General features: G+C 39.8%; 1 long non-coding RNA gene across 1 annotated transcript; it reads right to left on the bottom strand.

The window, feature by feature from the left end:
- Positions 1–3,240: 3,240 nt before the first annotated feature.
- LOC127575311 (uncharacterized) lies at positions 3,241–19,485 on the bottom strand. The gene is made up of 3 exons (XR_007957032.1): positions 19,463–19,485; positions 11,415–11,468; positions 3,241–3,290 (listed from the first exon to the last, which is right to left on the bottom strand). It is a non-coding gene; the product is annotated as an uncharacterized LOC127575311 (long non-coding RNA).
- Between the last annotated feature and the right edge of the window lie 988 nt (positions 19,486–20,473).

The raw sequence follows: 20,473 nt of genomic DNA, 5'->3' as shown, positions 1-20,473 counted from the left end.
GATGTTGCTGGGGGAATTAACATTTTCCTGAATAGCAAGAAAACTCCCTCTTCCTGTGCAAAGGGTACCATGAGATCTTTCACTTCCACTTAATGAGGAAAATAGGGCATCAGTTGAAAACTTAATCAAAGGCAGCGATTGATACCTCCAGAATGCTTTTGGCATTCCACTGAAAAGGAAGCCTGTACATAAATATAAATTAGAAGCAGGTCTAGACTGCTTGGCTCCTTAACCCTTTCACTTCCTTTCTTATCAAGTACTTATCTAACTCTGCCTTAAAAATATTCAAAGACTCTGCCTCCATCACCTTTGAAGAAGAGTTCTGAAGACTCACAACGGTCTGCACAAATGTACCCAACATTACAATCAGTAACATAGATTTCGTCTTTTTACTAAAAATAAACACCTGCAGGGTTTCAAATTTATTTTGTGGAAACTTTAAATCTATTTGACTTGAGCCCAAAACCAGAACAATCCTTGACATAAACACCTAGTCAGTAAGTAATATTTCTTCCAGTTTGAGATAAAATATGATTGCGAATTAAATCACAATGAGTGGTTAATTTATGAGTGGCTTCAACACCACAGCTCTACTACAACCCCGTACAGCTGTTGCACAAATTACTCCATATTTCAACTCTGATACAACTACAAGCACTGAGTGAATCTATGTTCTCTCGAGGGAGTTCTTTCATGGGAGATGCCATGTACACAAATGTTGGAAATCATAAATATTGACTTAAGATATATGTGCTCCCTGATGAGAATGCCACTGGCTTTGTAAATCTTTTTTCTCTAAAAACCGAAATGAAAACACTGCAGATGCTGGAAAATTTAAATAAAGGCATAAAATACTAGAAATACTCAGCAGGCAAGACAGGATCTTTGGAGAAAAACAAAATCAGCATCTCAGGTCAATGAGTTTTCATGAAAACTCCTGATGAAAGGTCATCAACTTTAAATACTAACTCTGTTTATCTCTGTGTAGACGCTGCCTGACATGCTGAGTATTTCTAGCATATTTTGTTTTTATCTCTGAAAGCTGATGTTTCATTTTCAGTATGCAGGCTATAATGCTGAAAGGTAATTAAGCTGATGTTAATAAATTTTTTTTTCAATTTTTAAAATTTTATTTACAGCGTGGTAACAGGCCCTTCCAGCCCAACAAGTCCGCGCCACCTATTTTAAACCCAAATTAACCTACCCGTACGTCTTTGCAATGTGGGAGGAAACCGGAGCACCCGGAGGAAACCCACGCAGACACGGGAGAACGTACAAACTCCTTACAGACAGCGACAGGAATCGAACCCCGATTGAAGAATGATTTGGTTATTTTAAGCTCTTTAGTTTGGAGGTGAAGATCATAACTGAGTGTGTTATTTGAGACCAGTACTCAGCGAGTGTTGCATTTGACTTACTGTGCCTAAGCCAGCTCTTTGTGAGACCAAACCAAAACTAATTCCCCCTCTCCAATTAGATATGATCACCACCTTAACGTGTACCTGTCTTAAGTCACTGAATCTTTTATTTTGGTATCTGGCACCAGTTACTTACGTATAATCCAGGTGGACCAGGAGGACCCATATCGCCCTGATAAAAACAAAAGTATCAATTAGTAATTAATTGGTCAACATCAACTCATTTTACCCTCTTTCCATGCTGCATGACTCTCTGACTAATGTGGTTAAAAAAATTGTAAACTAAATTAGAAAGTTGAAAAGAAAGGTTCATCTGATCTGTAACTAGTTATGTGAACCACAGCATGTATTATAGTCTGCAACTTCTTCTGGGATAAACGTCAGAGCATTCCGATGGTGCTTGTCTATCTGTAGTCCTTAAAAATCCATCACCCACATCCAAAATGCTTTTGATTTTAATTAATGATGAATGAATCCTTAGTACTTTCATGGCACAAGTAGAAGGTAGCATTTTTATCAGTCAAGGAGTATATATTTTACTCAGGATTTTGACTTACATCACAAGAGAAACACTACCCAATTTCCAGGACGGAGTCTTGATGCATTCATTCTATTGTTCTATCCATATCAAAGGCTGCTTCCTGAGCGACATGGCAAGCCCTCCTACCACACGGCTCGTGATACATCACATGAGAGCAATGTATGACAAATGCCATCCACAACATGATGAAGCAAATGATTCTTTTGAGTGGGCCACAGTGAAGCAGCATTATTTCTTTCAGAAGAATGGGTCTTAAGCCTCATGGCAGTGTGTGCCCTTTGTGCAAGGTCTATCCAGCACCTCTGATTCCACTCTGTTTCTCTACCTGAGATTGCTTTGCCACCTCTATTCTTTAATGCTTTATATTTTAAAATTGCTGCTGTCTTTTTTTCTCATATTTTACGATGTCCCACTGCATGATGAAGGCAAAGGCACTAGACTTGGACACAATCCGAGTATAATCCTACTAATGCATTACAGGCGAGTCATGTTACTCCCATGTACTTATATTCTATGCATCTGCTCACACAGCTCATTCCGTTTGACTTGGCAATTGGTTTTCACATTGCAGAGATGTTTTCAGTGAGTGGTCTGTATCATCCTCAAGCTCTGTCTTTTGAAAGATTATACCCTTCATTGCATAATCATATTTACTATCTACCAATTGCTTCATATTTCTCAATGTTGGAAGTCACTTGCTACTCATCCATCCAGATGTTGCCTCCTTGGGATTTTAATTATCATCAATTAATCTCATTGTTCCAGATTACTTAATAGACAGCCGTTTTCCTCATAAATGTTCAATAAGTAACTTGAAATAAATCCTCAAGGGACTCCACCTGTTAATTCTATCTGACCTGAACAGTTCCTATTCTCCCTAATATCAACCAAATTCTTTTGTCTGGCAATAACTGGTAATGCTGCATTTAGGTTGTTTGCATTTGCAAATATGAATGTAACTAATTTTGTCTCCTTTCAGGATAAACATTTAATATATTTCAGTAACCCATCACTTTAAGTTTGTGCAGTGTCTAAAATGGAAGAAAGTGAAATGGCATTTAATTTTAGAGACTTGAATCAGGCCGCTGATTCGCTATCACTGGTTACATATCAACAAACAAGCCAAAACTACTATACTGGTACATTTATAATCCAGTACATTTATAAAGAAAAGCCAATCTCTTCCAACTGCTTGTCCTTTGCAGTGGAAATATTTAGTTCACAAGTGGAAACATTTCGAATCACTGGCCTTGACAGAAATTTCAATTGGCACTCACTTTATCACCTTTTGCACCAGCTGGACCCATGTCGCCAGGGTCACCCTTTAAACCCTGCGTGAAGACAGAAGTAAAATGCTTTAATTGGGTATTTTATTCAACTGTAAGCCAGCTGTTTCATAATTATAGCTCTAATCAACACAATTTTCAGGCATTTAAAGGATTATCAAAATTGTTCAAGCACATTAAGAATTACCAAAGTAAAGCCAAATCCATATAAAAATCTGTCATTTGTTAAATGATATTTGAGCATTTAAAAATTTCCCACATCCACTGTGTTTTGCTTTTAGTTGTCATATTTAATGCTGAACTAAAATAATGCAGTTCCATTTATCATGTCATTACATGATCATCTATATGCCAAACAGCTAAAGCAGTGTGCAATGCACAGATGTACATAATCCCAAAACACAACCAATGTTCTGTATTCCAGTCACGTCAAATCAAATCATATCAAAGACCAGGCCATAGCATTTGTAAACATTTTCAGTTGGAAGTGCTGAGTGTCTGATCTGTCTCAGCCTCCTTACATCCCGACCATCACAGAATCTAGTGTCCAGTCAACTCAATTCATTCCAAGTAGAGTTATAACACTGGTATATTATGTACCCAACAAAGTGGAAAATTGCCCAGGAATATCCTGTTCATGAGAATCCAATCTTTGCTAACTTCTGCCATTTGGTCTATTCCCAATCATCACCAAATTGATGACATCAATTGTCCTATCATGTAGCACCTACCAACATCGACCAACTAAATTCCAAAGGTGAGGGGAAAGCTTCTGATATCTTGCCAGCATTTTACTGACTGTGGCACTGAGAAGCCCTGGTAAAATTGAAGTTGACATAAAAGTGGAACATTATAATGCCTGGAGTCATACCTCACACAAAGGAAGATGGTTGTGGTTGCTCAAAATTAATCATTCCAGCCCCAGGACATCACTGCAGTAGTTCCTCAGGGCAGTGACCTATGCTCAATCTTAAAGTCAGAGGTGGGGATGTTTGCTAATGATTGTGCAATTTTTAATTCCATTCACAGCTGCTCAGCATATGAGGCTTGGTCCTTAGGCGGCACAGTGTTGCAGCCCCACAATGTCAGAGGCCTAGGTTCAATCCAGATCTCAGGTGCTGTCTGTGCAGAGTTTGCACATGCTCCCCGAGTCCGTGTGTGTTTCCTCCTGGTGCTCCAGTAACCTCCCACATCCCAAAGACATAGTAGTTGGCAGGTTAATTGGTCATTGTAAATTGCATATGTGTGTAAGAATCTGGGGGTTGTTGATGAGAATGTGAGGAGAATAAAAAAGGGATTAATTTAGAATTTGTGTGAATGAGTGGCTGGTGGTCACTGCGGACTAAGGAGCCAAAGGCCTGCTTCCATATTGCGTGACTCAATGAAACAGCCTTTGCCTGCATGGAGCAAGACTTAGTTACTTACTTTGATGCATTTGGCTATCGGGTGCATGTGAATTGAACTATCAGCATGTCTTTGGGATATGGGAGGATACCAAAGCATTCACAGGAAAAAAAACATGGTACATGGTTACTGGGAGAACATATACGCTCTAATAGACTGCACCTGATGTCAGGATCACACATGGATCCCCTGGAAGTGTAAAGCAATAGCATTTTGATTGGATATAACTGCTGCACCACTATGACAATATTCGACATGATCAGCGGCAAATAATATTTGTGCATGTGCAATGCAATGCCCATCTCTATCAAGAGATTGAATGTTAAAGATTGTTGAGAAGACAGTGATATTACCATCGTCAAGTCCCCCCCCCCCCCCCCCCCACCATCAACAACCAGAAACTCAACTGGACCAGCCACATAAATATTATGACTATAATAGCAGGTAGAAATTGGGTATCACATGGAAAGTGTTTCAACTCCTGAGTCCCAGTCCATCATCTACACCCCAGGAATATGATATAATGATCTCCAATTGGCTAGAGGAATGCTGCTGCCACAACTTTCAAGAAGCTTGACACAACCCAGAACAAAGCAACCACTCAGCTGACACCTCATCCACCACCCTAAATATTCATTTCCTTCACCAGGGGCACTGAGTAGCTGCACTATGTACCAGCTACAACATGCACGGCACTTACTCACCTAAGCTAATCCAATTGTTTCATGTCTAAGATTCTTGCTCCCTGTGCGGATTGAGAGTGGGGACTGTAGGAAGGATGAGCAACCAAACCGTGGCACCGTGGTTCAGGGAGGCATTCAAGAGGGGGAAGAGAAGAGAAATGTAGTTGGAATTGGGGGTAATATGGTCAGGGGAATAGGCACAATTCTCTGTCACAAGGATCAATTCTCTGTCAATAGGTTTACAAAATTATGAGGGGTATAAACAGAGTTAATGCGAGTAGGCTCTTTCCACCTAGATTAGGAGAGATAAGTATGAGAGGACACAGCTTTAGGGTGAAAGGGGAAAGGTTTAGGGGGAACATTAGGGGGAACTTCTTCACTCAAAGAGTGGTGGGAGTATGGAACGGGCTGCTATCTGATGTAGTAAATGCGGGCTCACTCTTAAGTTTTAAGAATAAATTGGATAGATACATGGACGGGAGAGGTCTGGAGGGTTATGGGCTGGGTGCAGGTAAATGGGACTAGCGGAATACCGTTTCAGCACAGACTAGAAGGGCCAAATGGCCTGTTTTCTGTGCTGTAGTGTTCCATGGTTCTATGATCGAGAGAGACTCGAAGGTCATGTTGCCTGCCTGGTGCCTGGGTTCAGGGACATCTCATCTGACCTACAGAGGAATTTGGAGTGGGAGGGGAAAGATCCAGTTCTCATGGTCCATGTGGGTACCAACAACATAGGTAGAACAAGGAAAGAGGTTATGCTGAGGGAATTTGAGCAGCCAGGGACTAAATTATAAAGCAGAACCAAAAAGATAATCTCTGGATTGCTACCTGAGCCACATGCAAGTTGGCACAGGGTCAATAAAATCAGAGAATTAAATGCGTGACTCAAAGATTGGTGTGGGAGAAGTGAGTTTGAACTCGTAGGACATTGGAACCAGGATTGGGGAAGGAGGGAGCTGTTCCGATGGGATGTGCTCCACCTGAACCATGCTGGGACCAGGATCCTGGTGAATTACAGAACTAAGGCTGTGGATACGGCTTTAAACTAAATAGTAGTGGGGCGGGTTCAACAGATTGGAAAACTATGGATAAAATAAAAGGGAAGGAGAGTGCAGGAGAATTACTGAAGTCTCCAGAATAAAGAATAAGACACAAATTTAGAAAGGTATAAGAATTTACCTTTAGGCAACATGGAGATAAATTTGAGAAGGGTAATGAATACAGGACTGAAGGTGTTATATTTGAATGCATGCAGTATACGAAATAAGGTAGATGAGCTTGTAGCGCAGTTAGAAATTGGCAGGTATGATGTTGTGGTCATCACAGAATTGTGGTTGAAAGAAGATCACAGCTGGGAGCTAAACATCCAAAAATACAAATCCTATCAAAAAGACAGGCAGGTGGGCAGAGGGTGGGATGGCTCTGTTGGTAAAAAATGAAATCAAATCCTTAGCAAGAAGTGACATAGGATCAGAAGATGTAGAATCCTTGTGGGTAGAGTTAAGAAACTGCAAGGGTAAAAAGACCCTGATGGGAATTATATACAGGCCTCCGAATAGTAGCGAAGATGTGGGGTACAAATTACAACAGGAGATAGAAAAGGTATGTAAGGAGGGTGATGTTACAGTGGTCATGGGGGATTTCAATATGCAAGTAGATTGGAAAAAGCAGGTTGGCATTGGATCCCAACAGAAGGAATTTGTAGAATGCCAATGAGATGGCTTTTTAGAGCAGCTTGTGGTTGAACCCACTAAGGAAAAGGCAATTCTGGATTTGGTCTTGGGCAATGAACCAGATCTGATTGGCGCGCTTAAGGTAAAGAAACCTTTAGGAGGCTGTGATCATAATATGATAGAATGCACCCTGCAGTTTGAGAGGTAATGTATTGGTATTATAGATGAGTAAAGGTAACTACAGAGGCATGAGAGAGGAGCTGGCCAAAGTTGATTGGAAGGAGTCCTAGCAGGATGACAGTAGAGCAGCAATGGCAGGAGTTTCTGGGAGCAATTCAGAAGACGCAGGATCATTTCATCCCGAAGAAGAAGCATTCTAAAGGGAGGATGAGGCAACCGTGGCTGACAAGGGAAGTCAGAGACAGCATAAAAGCAAAAGAGAGGGTACACAATATTGCAAAAATTAGCAGAAAGCTAGAGGATTAGGAAGTTTTTAAAAACCAACAGAAGAAAAATAAAAAAACAATAAAGGGAGAAAAGATAAAGGTAAGCTAGCCAATAATATAAAAGAGGGTATCAAAAGTTTTTTCAGATATATAAAGAGTAAAAGAGAGGCAAGAGTGGACATCAGACCGCTGGAAAATGACACTGCAGAGGTAGTAATGGGAACAAAGAAATGGCAGACAAACAGATTAAGTATTTTGAATCAGTCTTCACTGTGGAAGACACCAGCAACATGCCAGAAATTCTAGAGAGTCAGTGGGCAGAAACGAGTGTAGTCACTATTACTAAGGAGAAGGTGCTTAGAAAGCTAAAAGGCCTGAAGGTAGAGTCACCTGGACCGGATGGACTACACCCCAGGGTTCTGAAAGAGGTAGCTGAAGAGATTGTGGAGGTATTAGTAGTGATTTTTCAAGAATCACTAGATTCAGGATGTTTCTGGAGGACTGGAAAATTGCAAATGTCACTCCACTCTTTAAGAAGGGAGGGAGGCAAAAGACAGAAAGTCATAGGCCAGTTAGCCTGACTTCAGTGGTTGGTAAGATGTTACAGTCCATTGTTAAGGATGGGGGTTTTGGGTATTTGTAAGCACATGATAAAATACGCTGAAGTCAGCATGGTTTCCTTAAAGAGAGATCTTGCCTGAAATCTGTTGGAATTCTTTGAGGAATTACAAGTAGGATAGACAAAGGACAGTCAGTGGATCAACACACACAAGAATACTCGGCAAGTCAGGTAGCATCTATGGAGAGAAATAAGCAGTTGAAGTTGCAGGTCGAGACCCTTTATCAGGACTGGAAAGGAAGAGGGCAGCAGCCAGGACGTTGTTTACTTGGATTTTCAGAAGGCCTTTGACAAGGTGCTGCACATGAGGCTGCTAAACAAGATGGGAGCCCATGGTATCACAGGAAAGGTACTACTATAGAAAGAATTTCACAAAGAAGGACAAGGTAGAAGAGAACACTATCGCATGCAAATTCACATTGAAGTCATACATCATCCTGACCATGAAGTATATTGCCGGTCCTCCATTGTTACTGGTCTAGATCTTGGAACTCCCTGCCATTAGCACCGTGGGAGTTCATTCACTAGAAGGGCTGCAGTGGTTCATGAAGATGGGTCATCACCACCTTTCTCATGGGTAATCAAGGATTGGCAATAACGTGGCCAGTGATGCCAAATCCTATGAAGAATTTTTAAAAAGATTTGTCATTTAATAGAAGCATGGATTGCAGTGAGTAAATTCCCTTAACTGGAAACCAAGATATGTAAGGAAAGGACATAAGATTTTCTTGATAAAAAGTGCCTTTTGTGCTAGCTCAACAATTTTCATTGTCATGTTGACAATTATATGCTGTAGCATTTGGCAAAAGTTGGGTTCCATATAATTTTTCCAATGTCAAAATCAAAATAATTAAATGAGAATTTTATTTCTGAAGCAATAAAGTCATAACCATTGCCTTATTACTCAGATTTTGTGGTTGAATAGTAGCTTTTTATTCTACCTAGTAATCAATAGTGGAAAAGCAAGAAAGCTACTGCAGCATTCATTGCAGCAGAGGATTACAGGGTAAAAGGGTGTGAAATAATTACAAGTCTTGGAAATAATTACAAGTCAGAAATCTAGGCAGAATAAAATGGCTTCAAAGAGTCTTTGATCCAGTAAACATCAAAGGTTACTCACCCAATAAATGATTCTTTATTTTATTTCATTGTTCCCAATTTGCAGGAAATGCAGCAGGGCTCCTTTTGTTGACTATTGGGGTGACAACGTGGAGCAGCTAAAAGAGCTGATGTCTCACAGCTCCAGAAATCCTGACCCCTGCTGCTGTCAGTGTGGAGTTTTGCACATTCTCCCTGTGACAGTGGTGCTCCAGTTTCCTCCCAGATCCCAAAAACGGGTTGGTAGGCTCTGTAAAATTTAGCCACTGTAAATTGCCCCTAGTGTGCAAGTGAGTGGTAGAATCTGGGGAGGGGAGGGGAAAATTGATGGCAATGTAGGATTGGCATAAATGGGTGCTTGATGGTTGGTGTGAACTTGGTGGGCTGAAGGGCCCATTTCTGTGTCTATGACTGTATCCTTAGATTTAAGAAGGCACAAGTGAGTCACCTGCAGTCTTTATGCTGATGTTGCTTTCATTTATTTTTAATTGTGACCTTGAGATGAATTTGAGTTATAAAGCTTGGGTCCATTGAGGCAAATTGGATAATTGCTATAGAGTAACTGATATTAATGTCATTGTTGCCAAGGTAAATATTGTGGCGAGGATTTCAATGGGATGGGAATTGGATTTGGCAATTGCTGAATAATCTGCTCTGCCAAGTTACAGCCCATGTGGCAAAGTTGAAAATTGTCCTGTGGTCTATAAAATACACTAACATGTGGTTGGCTACATTCCACATAGTCTCCTGTCAACCTAGATATAGAATGTGTAATGTGCTCTCCCAATGCAGTGTTTCTATGGACACCAAACAGCTAGAATATGATAATTTCCTAAATAAAAATGTACCTGTATAACTGAAGTGGCAGAATTGAAATATCATGATATGGTTTGTAACTATTTATTCTTGATGAGAATGTGTTTCTTCCTTGACCTTCTTTACACAGGTCAATCAAACAGCAGAACTGCTTTTGAATCATAGTGACAAATGAAAGCTGCTGGACATGCAGCAGTGATGTGCATCACAACTACAACACAGGAGCTCACATTTGTGACTAACCAACACAGATCTCAATCTGAACAAGACCTTAATGAAGGAAACAGACTCACCTGAAGGTTCCTTAAAGATTCAGGTCTTGCCTGCACTATAGTTGCAGAACCTGACACAGAAGACAATGACGGATCCAGTTTCACTGACGGAGCCTATTTCTTGGCACTGTTTTCTACTTTTATCAGGGGTGGAGAGTCACAAGTCCAAACCATTCCCCAGGTGTCCACCTTACTATCACAATATCCAGCTGAGTGTCAGAGCAGAAGAGTGTCTGCAATCTGGCCTGACTGCCATAGATTGGAAATTCAGACCCTTGGTATTAACCCCAATAGCTCCAGTTGAACATCTGCTAGTGATGCTTCATGTTGGGAGAAGAGTACAGGGAAATGATACCCTTTACTTTTATTGCAGATTAATACTACAACTCTATTACATTTTGTGTGGAAAAATATTGACTTTTCACTCCAATGATCAACATGTAGTCGTGTCATTTATAAAATAATTCAACTTGAAGTTTACTCTTTTCCTCAGAAAACCAATCAAATGTCTTAAAGTTTTCTTCACTTTGCTGATACAAGACATAATTTATGTTAATCATGTTACAGTAGACAGTCTATTGTTGGATGTTCCAGCAGGTGCATACTCTTGCGAATACCAGTTTGTGATATTAAATAGATAATCTATCTCCGTGTTGTTAATTCAGAATATTTACAACTCTTCATAAAAGAACAATGACAGACTTGCATAAACTTTGTTTTTTACAATCTCAGACCAAAATTGGTGCAATTGTTGATGAACAGTCATTGTTGCAATGTAGAAAATGCAATATGTGAGATTCTATAAACAGCAATGAGACATTGAGCAGATAATGTTTTTAAATTGCTGGTTTTGACAAATATTGGCCAGAACACAAAGGGTAACTCCCCTACATTTCTTTGAAAACTGTGCAATAAGATCTCTTATGACCATCTAGGATGGTAGACAGCCTAGTGTTAACAAATCATGCAAGTGCAAACACCTCAGATGCTGCAGCACTTCCTCAGCACTGCTGAGTAAAGGGTCAATCTCAATTTGTACTATGGCATAGAACTCTCAAATTTCTATGAGGCGAGAGTGTTATCAACTGAACACCAGGTTACACTGAAAAGGTGGAACAAAAAACAAGCTACATCGGAAAAAAACTAAAAAGAACTTACATCTCTTCCAGGTAAACCTTCTGGACCAACTTCTCCAAGATCTCCTTTCTCACCCTTATTAGCAAAGAGAAAAATGCAATCACTTAACATGCGTCAAAGCTTCTAAATGTACGCAATCCAACACAGAAAGCATAAGCTTCAATTATTTACCTGATGTTGGTCTATTTGGCAAATTAACAAATCAAGTTAAATGTGACAAACCTGACTATGCTTCCAATTCTTTTTCTGACTTTGTCTCCTTAAAAGATGTTTCTACTTACAATGGGACCAATGATGTACATGTTAGTTATAATATACCAACATTCCCTGAATTTCCCAATAAGATTGGAAAATGCAAATGTAACAACACTATTCAAGAAGGAAGGGAGACAGAATACAGGCAACTACAGGCTATGTAGCAAACACCAAACATTGGGAAAATGGTAGAATCTGTTATTAAGAAGATAATAAAAGAACATTTTAAAAAATCATAAGACAATTAAGCAAAGTCAAAAGCAAAGGGAAATCGTGTTTGAGGTATTTACTGGAATTCTTAGAGGATATAACAGAGTGGATAATGGAGAACTAGTAAAAATAGTATATTTTAATTTCCAGAAGGCATTCGATAAAGTGCCACATCAAAGGAGTAGAAGAAATCAAGGGGCTGGCATAGATAGAGGATCTACTAACTAACTGGAAATGGAGAGTTTATGGACATCCAATTAGTACCAGTGATGACCTATTTTAATACCACAGAAAAATTTGTTGTAGTTGCGAGGAAGACAAAGACCCTTCAAAGGGATATTAAAAGGTTCTGTGAATGGGCAAGAAGCTGGCAGATGGAGTATAACGTGGGGAAAATGTGAGGTTCTCCACTTTAAATGGAGTGAGAATACAAAATGATTCCTGCAAATGACATTCTGCTATGGCCATTATTGTAGGGGTTTCCTGCAATACACACTCAACTGGTGCTATTACTTCACTGCAGTGTGCCCTACACTGCATATCCTGAACAACTGGAGACACAGGAAGACTAGCTGAGAGACATGGAGACTAAGAGCCTAGAAGCACAACCAGAGAGTCAGGTGAAGCAGGAGGGCAATGATGGCTGCAAGGGGGATGATCGTGCACAGGATCACCTGCTGGATCATCATGCTGAGTGCAGGAGGCAAACAGGTACTCTCTATTTGTACAATAATGGAGTCTCTAAATGAGGCAATTCACCTGAATCCTCTCTACCTTCCTTGAGTCTACCTCGAAAACAAATAATCCCCTTTCACCATAATTCACCAATAAACTCTAGAAGGAGCCCAGATAACGCATTATGTTGCTTCCCATACAGCTTTGCAGGTCCAACTGCACTGCTTATGAAGGAATTAATTCTGCTCCTATTAAATCCTGATGAATGGCAACTCACTAAATGAACTCTGGTCTCTACATACAATCCACTTTCCTCAGAGCGGCTCTACTCTGCTAGTGTTAGCAATGGTCAAAGACGCTAACATTTTGCAAAATGTAGTTGAAAGTAACGCACATATTAATATATTGATGAATTGGTCTTCAAGGGATGGGGGAATACATTGAAGGAGTATTATTTCAAGCCAAAGGAGTCCACTCTCATTCAGCAACAACAATGAAGCCCTCCTAGAACTCATTTGGAGTGATGATGATCAGTACAAGCTAATAAACCAATGATCATTCCAAAATACACAATAGGAATCTGCAGGTGAAGTCTCAGCAGAAGAACATAAGAACATAAAAAACAGAAGCAGGAATAGGCTATTTGATCCTTCATGGCAAGTATGGCATCAATTATACTTATTATCATGTGGTGCTCTGCAATGAGGTACACCTTTTTATTGAATAGCATCCCTCAGTTGCTAGAAGCAATCAAATGTGACCTCTACCCGGTTGTCCTGACAGGTATGAAGTTGGTATCTCGCACTGATGCACTGGTTATGTATCAGTGCCAGCAGTCACCACACTAGTGTGACTTCTCTCTGCACATGCAGAAGAGCAATCTGAGAAGCCTACTTGATGTTAAGGTAAGATGTAATAACTTCTTAGCACATGATGAAATCCAATTTCTAACCAATAATTTTCATATTTATTCATATTCCATCTATAATAGATTGGAATTAGAGGGCAAGTTGGTAAAAGAGAGTATGGACAAAGGATCTGCCTTTTCATAAAAGCAAATGCCATAAAGTATTTAAGGTTTACAGATCAAGCCAGAAATCCTTGGCAGGATAGAGTGTCCACAGTTTATGTGACTTGGGTTCATTCCTGACCTTCTGTGCTGTGTGTGTAGAGTTTGCATGTTCTCATGTGAGTGACTGTGACCAAGTGGATTTCCCCAGGGGACTCTGGTTTCCACCCACATCTCAAAGATGGTAGGTTGATTAGTCACTATAACTTGCTCTTAGTGTGTAGGTTGAATGGTAGAATCTGGGGGAAGCTGATGGGAATGTAAAGAGAATAAAATGCGATTTATGTAAATGGATGCATGATGGTCAATGTGGACTCGGTGGGCTAAATGGTCTGTTTCCTTGCTGTATAAATCTATGAATGAATCTATAACAATATCCCAAGTTGGAAGTACCTGCTTCTAAAGATCAGATGAGGACAGAATGAGACTTGGCCAAAATTGCTGGTTTGGTGGGAATGAGTTGTTGAGACTTCCTGCCAAAGAGCCCCTTCAGTCATGGACACCTGTTGAGGTAACGTGCCTGAAAGGCTATGCTAGCATCACATCAATGCTGCCAGATGCAAGGAGAATGGAGGGGAGGGGCAAGAAAAGTGTTCTCAGAGTAGAAAGCAGAGGATAACACTGAGCAGCAAAGTAACACAGAGAATTGTTTCTGCTCTATCCATTTAATTAGTTACTTGTTGCTGTGATACAGTATCCATGGCATATTATCCACCTGCTGCTAATGCACAAAGCACAATAGGAAATTATTTGTGGAAATATCCGGTGATGTACAGAATATTCAAGATACCACACTGTTTTACTAAACCAAAATTTTGAGCATAAATCAAGATAAATCCTTGCTCTTGGCAAAGATTCATATCAATTAATCCAGGCAGCCATCCGCCCAGCATATGGCATTTATAGTTTAATGTGACTTTAAAACTAAAATTGAATACTTTACTACAGCTTTGAAGGATAACAATGAAACAAGAATCTGAAAATGACGATTCCAGTTTTTTATTTTTCCATATTTTCTCAACTAATTAATCTTATGTCCAAGAAGTTCAAAGAGGAGGACTTTCTCATGACACTACATCCAATGTTTGGCTTTAGGAACATGACGTTTACTGCAGTTGTGCAATCACATGCCAACAGTCTGGAGCATATTCTGTAGAAGTTAGACTTTCTCAATCAGGGAGGAAACTATAAAGAGGTGCTGGTACAACCCTCTGCAAAGTTACCCTGGGCCTCATGGTAACTTTAATGCAAACATTATCGGCCGGATTACATGGAACATAGAACAGTACAGTAGAGGAACAGGTCCTTCAGCTAACGATGTCTGTGCAGACTATGACGCTATTTAAACGGCAGAACTTTCTGCACCTAGTCTATATTCCTCAATTCCCTGCCTGTTCATGTGCCTGTCTAAATGCTTCTTAAATGTTGCCATTGTATCTGGCTCCACCACCTTCTCGGCAGCGTATTCCAGGCACTTACTTGCTACGTAAAAAAACTTGCCACATACAGTAAATCTCCTTTAAATAGCTATCCTATCTATGCCTCTCATAACTTTATATGCTTCAATCAGGTCATCCCCCAGCGCTCCAGAGAAAACAATCCAAGTTTATCCAACCTCTTCATATAGCTAATACTCTCTAATCCAGGCAACATCCTGATGAACCTCTTTTGCATCCTCTCCAAAGCCTCCACATCCTTCCTGTTGCAGAGTTGCACACAATACTCCAAATGTGACCTAACCAAAATTTTATACAATTGCAACATGACTTCCCTCATTTTATAATCAACACCCTGACCGATGAAGGCAATTATGTTGTACTTCTTTTTTACCACTCTATCTACTTGTGTTGTCACTTTCAGGGAGCTATGGACTTGTACCCCAAGATCCCTCTGTAGGGATCAATGCTCCCAAGGCTCTTGCCATTTACAGTATACTTCCCTTCTTACATTTGACCTACTAAAGTGCAATACCTCACATTTATCTAGATTAAACTTGATCTGCCATTTCCCTGACCAATTTCCAACTGCTGTATAAGCTGCTGTATCCTTTGACAGCCCTCCTCACCATCCACAACTCCGTCAATTGTTGTGTCCTCTGCAAACTAACATCAGCCGACCTACATTTTCATCCAAATCATTTATATGCATCACAAACAACAGAGGTCCCACCACCGATCCTTGCGGAAAACCACTGGTCACAGACATCCTCAACACTCCTCAACTAGCTTCTGTTTTCTACAGCCAAGTCAATTTTGAATCCAATCTACCAAGTCTCAGTGGATCCCATGTGCGTTAATCTTCTGGATCAGCCCACAATGAAGGACCTTGTTGAAAGCTTTACTAAAGTATTCATAATTTGAAACCTCTCCTTGGACATTTCACATGATGAGGAGCCGGTGAATAAACAAGGTCTCACAATACATCGCCAACTAATTACCTCTTTTCAAGATGGATGTTTTAATATCCACCTCAACTGTTCAATCCTATTATGGTCCAATTCTTCAAAATACATTAAGCTGCATATTATAAAGGTACAGGCTAATGAATTTTCATAAACTGTGTATGACCCTAACCATATCCTAACTAATAAATAAGTGTATATTAATTCTCAGTAATAAACTGGCTAAGATTCTGTTGGATACAATGAATGTCTTTTTTTCTGTTTGTGATATTGCTTTTCCTGTTACAGCTTCAGAATCTAAGCAGGATTTTCTCCAGAGAAGCTTCAAATCATTCAAATCACAGCAAATGATCTGGCTATTCAGCCCAATGTAGATGTAATGCTACCAGTTTCTTAAATGTAGCTCGTGTAATCTCATTTCTTAGTTGCTTTACAAATTCCCAATTTTCAAATGCTTATCTAATTCCCTTTAGGTGGCTCTATGAGCTGTGACTGTAATCTCGCATGCCCAGAAAATGTTGGTTGAAGTGAGACTCTAGTGGGGCAAGCCCATCTCTAATCTGCTCTCACCACTTTGTCAGGTTCATAGAATCACCCCTATGTCTCAGTAGGCACTTCCAATCCATCCTCCAATACTCCTTTAAGTGAAAAAATCCTTTTATTCCACCTTCCTTTTACAGTAACAATCCCTACTCCATGCCCACTTGCTAATCATTTGCAATGGGAATGGGGCAGAATCTGTCTTTTGACAAGTGTCTGATTCTTTACTTCATTTTGCTCATTTAAAGTCAAATACTAGAGTGTGTGGCCTATTGTGAAGGCCTAAGCATTTAATTATCTGGATGTCTTTGGTCTGTGATATTAGTAGGATAAAGAGTCAGTTGTCAGCTTCACCATTACTGTTGCTCTTGAGTAAGATCTGATAAATTGACCTGGCTACTGCTTCTTTAATGAACACCACCATAAATGGACAAAGCTCTTCTACTATTTGAAACTTCTTAACGTGCCAGCTGGCAGCTTTGTCCACGTATAGTAGAACACTGACCAGATACTGAAGGTATTCCACTACCTGTGGTGCACTTGAAAGGTGCATGGCACCAAATAACTACAAACCATGAGCCTGTATTACCTACTTAAAAGCCAGCCGTTTCTGTTTAAATGGCCACTTTTCACCTATATAATTGTGTGAAAATTGAGGCTTGGAATTGGTAATAATGAAGTCCCAAACTTCTACTCTGCTGACAGCCTTTCCTGAGATAACTACCCTTCGCTGTTCATGAAAACTTCCACGTATTGTTCAACATTTACACTGTGAAATCTGCTTGCTAAACCTGCACAGGTCCAGTGGGGCCATTCATTATAATGGGAAGAAATTGCACAGGGGAAAGGATGAGGATGAGTATTTCCTCTTCAAATGTCAAACCATTTCTGGGGGATGACACTTGGAGAGGTCTTGGGCCAGGCTGGGCTTGCCATCGAGAGTGGGCTTCCCACCGGAAGATTTCACTGGAGAGCTGCTCTGGATAACAACAGCTTTGAGGGCAGCTGAGCAGTGAGCTTGGGCAGTTTGTCAGTTAAGAAAGAAGAACTGGGGCTGATTTATTGTTTAAGTAGTTCTGCTACTTCCAAATGTTTAACATCTTAAAACTCCATTTGAAACAAAAACATTTCAATTTTCTAATTAAGGAAAATTATTTGGCTTCAGATTCGTACAGCACAATTAATGAAAACATGTTCATACTTTCATCTCAAGGAAGTAGCCACTTATGGAATCACAAAGCAAACATACAAATAAAAATAATTGGTGGAAAGGATAGCATCCTTGGAGTAAAGGAAGATAGTGAAATCAATCGATTATGACCAAAAAGATTGGCTCATGTGCAGACAAGAAAAATCAAAAGAAATGCTAAGCATTAAATATAAACAAAACCATAAAGTGTGTGTTGCAATTCTCAACATGTGAGAAATAAAGTGGGAGGATTAGAAGCAGTCATAGGATTAATAGCACAAACAGAAACATGTCAGCAAGAGAAGTGTGGTGAATAAACATTTGGAGTTATAATATTTCCAGGCAGCAGAGAATATCACAGAAAGAAGGTGTGCCAATAATGGCAAAGAAAGGACTATGTCCTAGGAAGAAGACAATGGACAAAAAAACTTATCCATTCAATAACTGGAACAGGGAGGGAGTTAAAAAGGCAATGGAATTCTTAAATTGTGTAAAATTCCTTTCTCAAGCATGATGCAAAAAATAGGACAAATAGAGTTTAATCAAGTGAAGTCAATGGTGCAACAGAGCAAGGGAATAGCCTATAAGTGGGAGGATATAGAATGGTGTGGAGGAACAAATGCATCTTGAAGCTTATATCCACATATTCAATACCAAAAGGGTTAATAACATGGTTAAAAATGCATACTGCAAGATCTCCTTTATTAGCCGAGGCACAGAATAAAAGAGCAGGGAGTTAGTTCTGGAACTGTATACCACACTAGTTAGGCCATAGGCTGAGCACTGCATAAATTTCTGGTCAACACAATACAGGAAGTATGTCATTGCAATGGAGGGGATACAGAGGAGATTTATGAGGATGTTGTCAGTATGGGAAAATCGTAGTTATGAGGAAGAACTGGAGAGGCTGGGGTTGTTTTCTTTGGTACAGAGGAGGCTGAGAGGAGTTACTGTGGTGCCTGAGGTAAGAGATCAAAAACCAGGGAGCAGGAGTTCAAAGTAATTGATAGAAGAATCAGAGGGAAGATGGGGAAGGTTTTCTCACCCAGAAGGCGGTAGGGGTCTGAAATTCACTGCCTGAAAGGTTGGGAGAGGCAGAAACTCTCAAGACATTTAAACAGCACATAGAAGTGAATGAAGAGCTGAGCTATGCAGGGATACAGACCTAGTACTGGAAGGTGGGATTGAGTCAGGTAGTTCTTTTTTGACTGGCATTGACAAGATGGGCTGAATGGCCTCTTTTCTTCTTGGGAATTTTCTATGATTTTTTGTCCAGGAGAAATTGCTGGATCTAATTATGAATTCAAAATAGATTAAGAAAATGAGCTAATTGAAGGTGTTATCATATTACAATGAGGTTAAAGGGCCAAACAGAAAAAGGGATTAATTGAAAAGCCAAGAGGAGGGCAGACTTTGGAAAGACAAGGACTAAGAGTGAGTGGAAAGTGGATTTAGCTCACGAAATTACATATTAATAAGGACATTGCAGAGATGGAGAGTAAATCAATGGTTGATTTGTTAAGTCTACTGATAAACAGAAAAGGCTGAAAACTAACACCGATGAAGATGGCATATGAGGCCCTACAATTTTTGAAACAAATGAAAATATTGACAAAGATAGAATGAGGTGAAGTGAGGGGTAAGCACAGCAGATGATGTTTGAGGGGAGAATTTCAAAAGTATGAATCCAGATTTTTTTTTTACTTTAAATTCATTAGATAAGATTTTACCTTTTCACCTGCAGAACCAGAGTCACCTTTATCACCCTTTTGAGGAAAACTCCAAGCTGTTCCCTGAATTAACAAAATAGAATACAGTCATTACAATTTGGTAAAGACAAAAGCAGATGGTTGCGGAAGAATACAGCAGTTTGCACAGTGCCTGGAAAGAAGCAATAGTCTTATGCACTCATTGAGCGAAGCCGAACCTATTGTGGTGCCTTGTGTAACATCGTTTTCTTAACTATTACCTGCAATGTAGGTTAGCTTACATTAATCTCATTTACTGCTTGTGCCTATTGCATTTTTCATTAAAAACTGTACCAACAGCAACCTTGTAGCCTCACTCTGTTGCACTGACCTACCCTGGGCAAGGCTCTATCCCCTTTAAGCACTGCTTGGGATATGTTACTGCCTGGAACAACAGGAAAATGGTTCAGGTCCAGAAATGTGTGCCCAAACCAGGGCACAGTTTCATGTACTGAAATTGTTCACTGACCCCTGTAATCTGATATGCCATGCATTTCACTGTGTGTTTCAATGTACACGTGACTAATAAATAAATCTTATCTTATCCATACAATAACAGAATTTTTTACCCCTTTCTATTATCTAACACTTTTGTGATTAACTAACTTGATATTTGCTGGTTAACATTAAATAATGAATATATTATGCCAACCACACCCACTATGAAGGATATATTAATTAGAGAATAAATCTCCCTTTCCTTCCCCTCTTCATGACCAAGACAAATAAGGGAATTATTTCTCAGTTGCATCCTGCCCATTTGCTGCATCCATTTGACATCTTGTTAATTTTAACTGTAACAGATAACAGCTACTTTTATTTAAGTTACTCATTAATATTGTGCTTGTCACGTATTGGACAGGGTAAAGCCAGTGGGGAGGGGGTGTGCAGTGCATTATTATAGGATATGGATTTTTATTACATTAATGTCAGGAAGCAGAGTCAGAGTCATGGGAACAGGCCCTTCAGCACATCAGATCTGTGCCGGCCATC

Source organism: Pristis pectinata, chromosome 10, assembly GCF_009764475.1.
Source record: "Pristis pectinata isolate sPriPec2 chromosome 10, sPriPec2.1.pri, whole genome shotgun sequence".
NCBI classification, from domain to species: domain Eukaryota; kingdom Metazoa; phylum Chordata; class Chondrichthyes; order Rhinopristiformes; family Pristidae; genus Pristis; species Pristis pectinata.
Note: the sequence above shows the minus strand (reverse complement) of the source record. Positions and strands in the feature narration are given on the sequence as shown.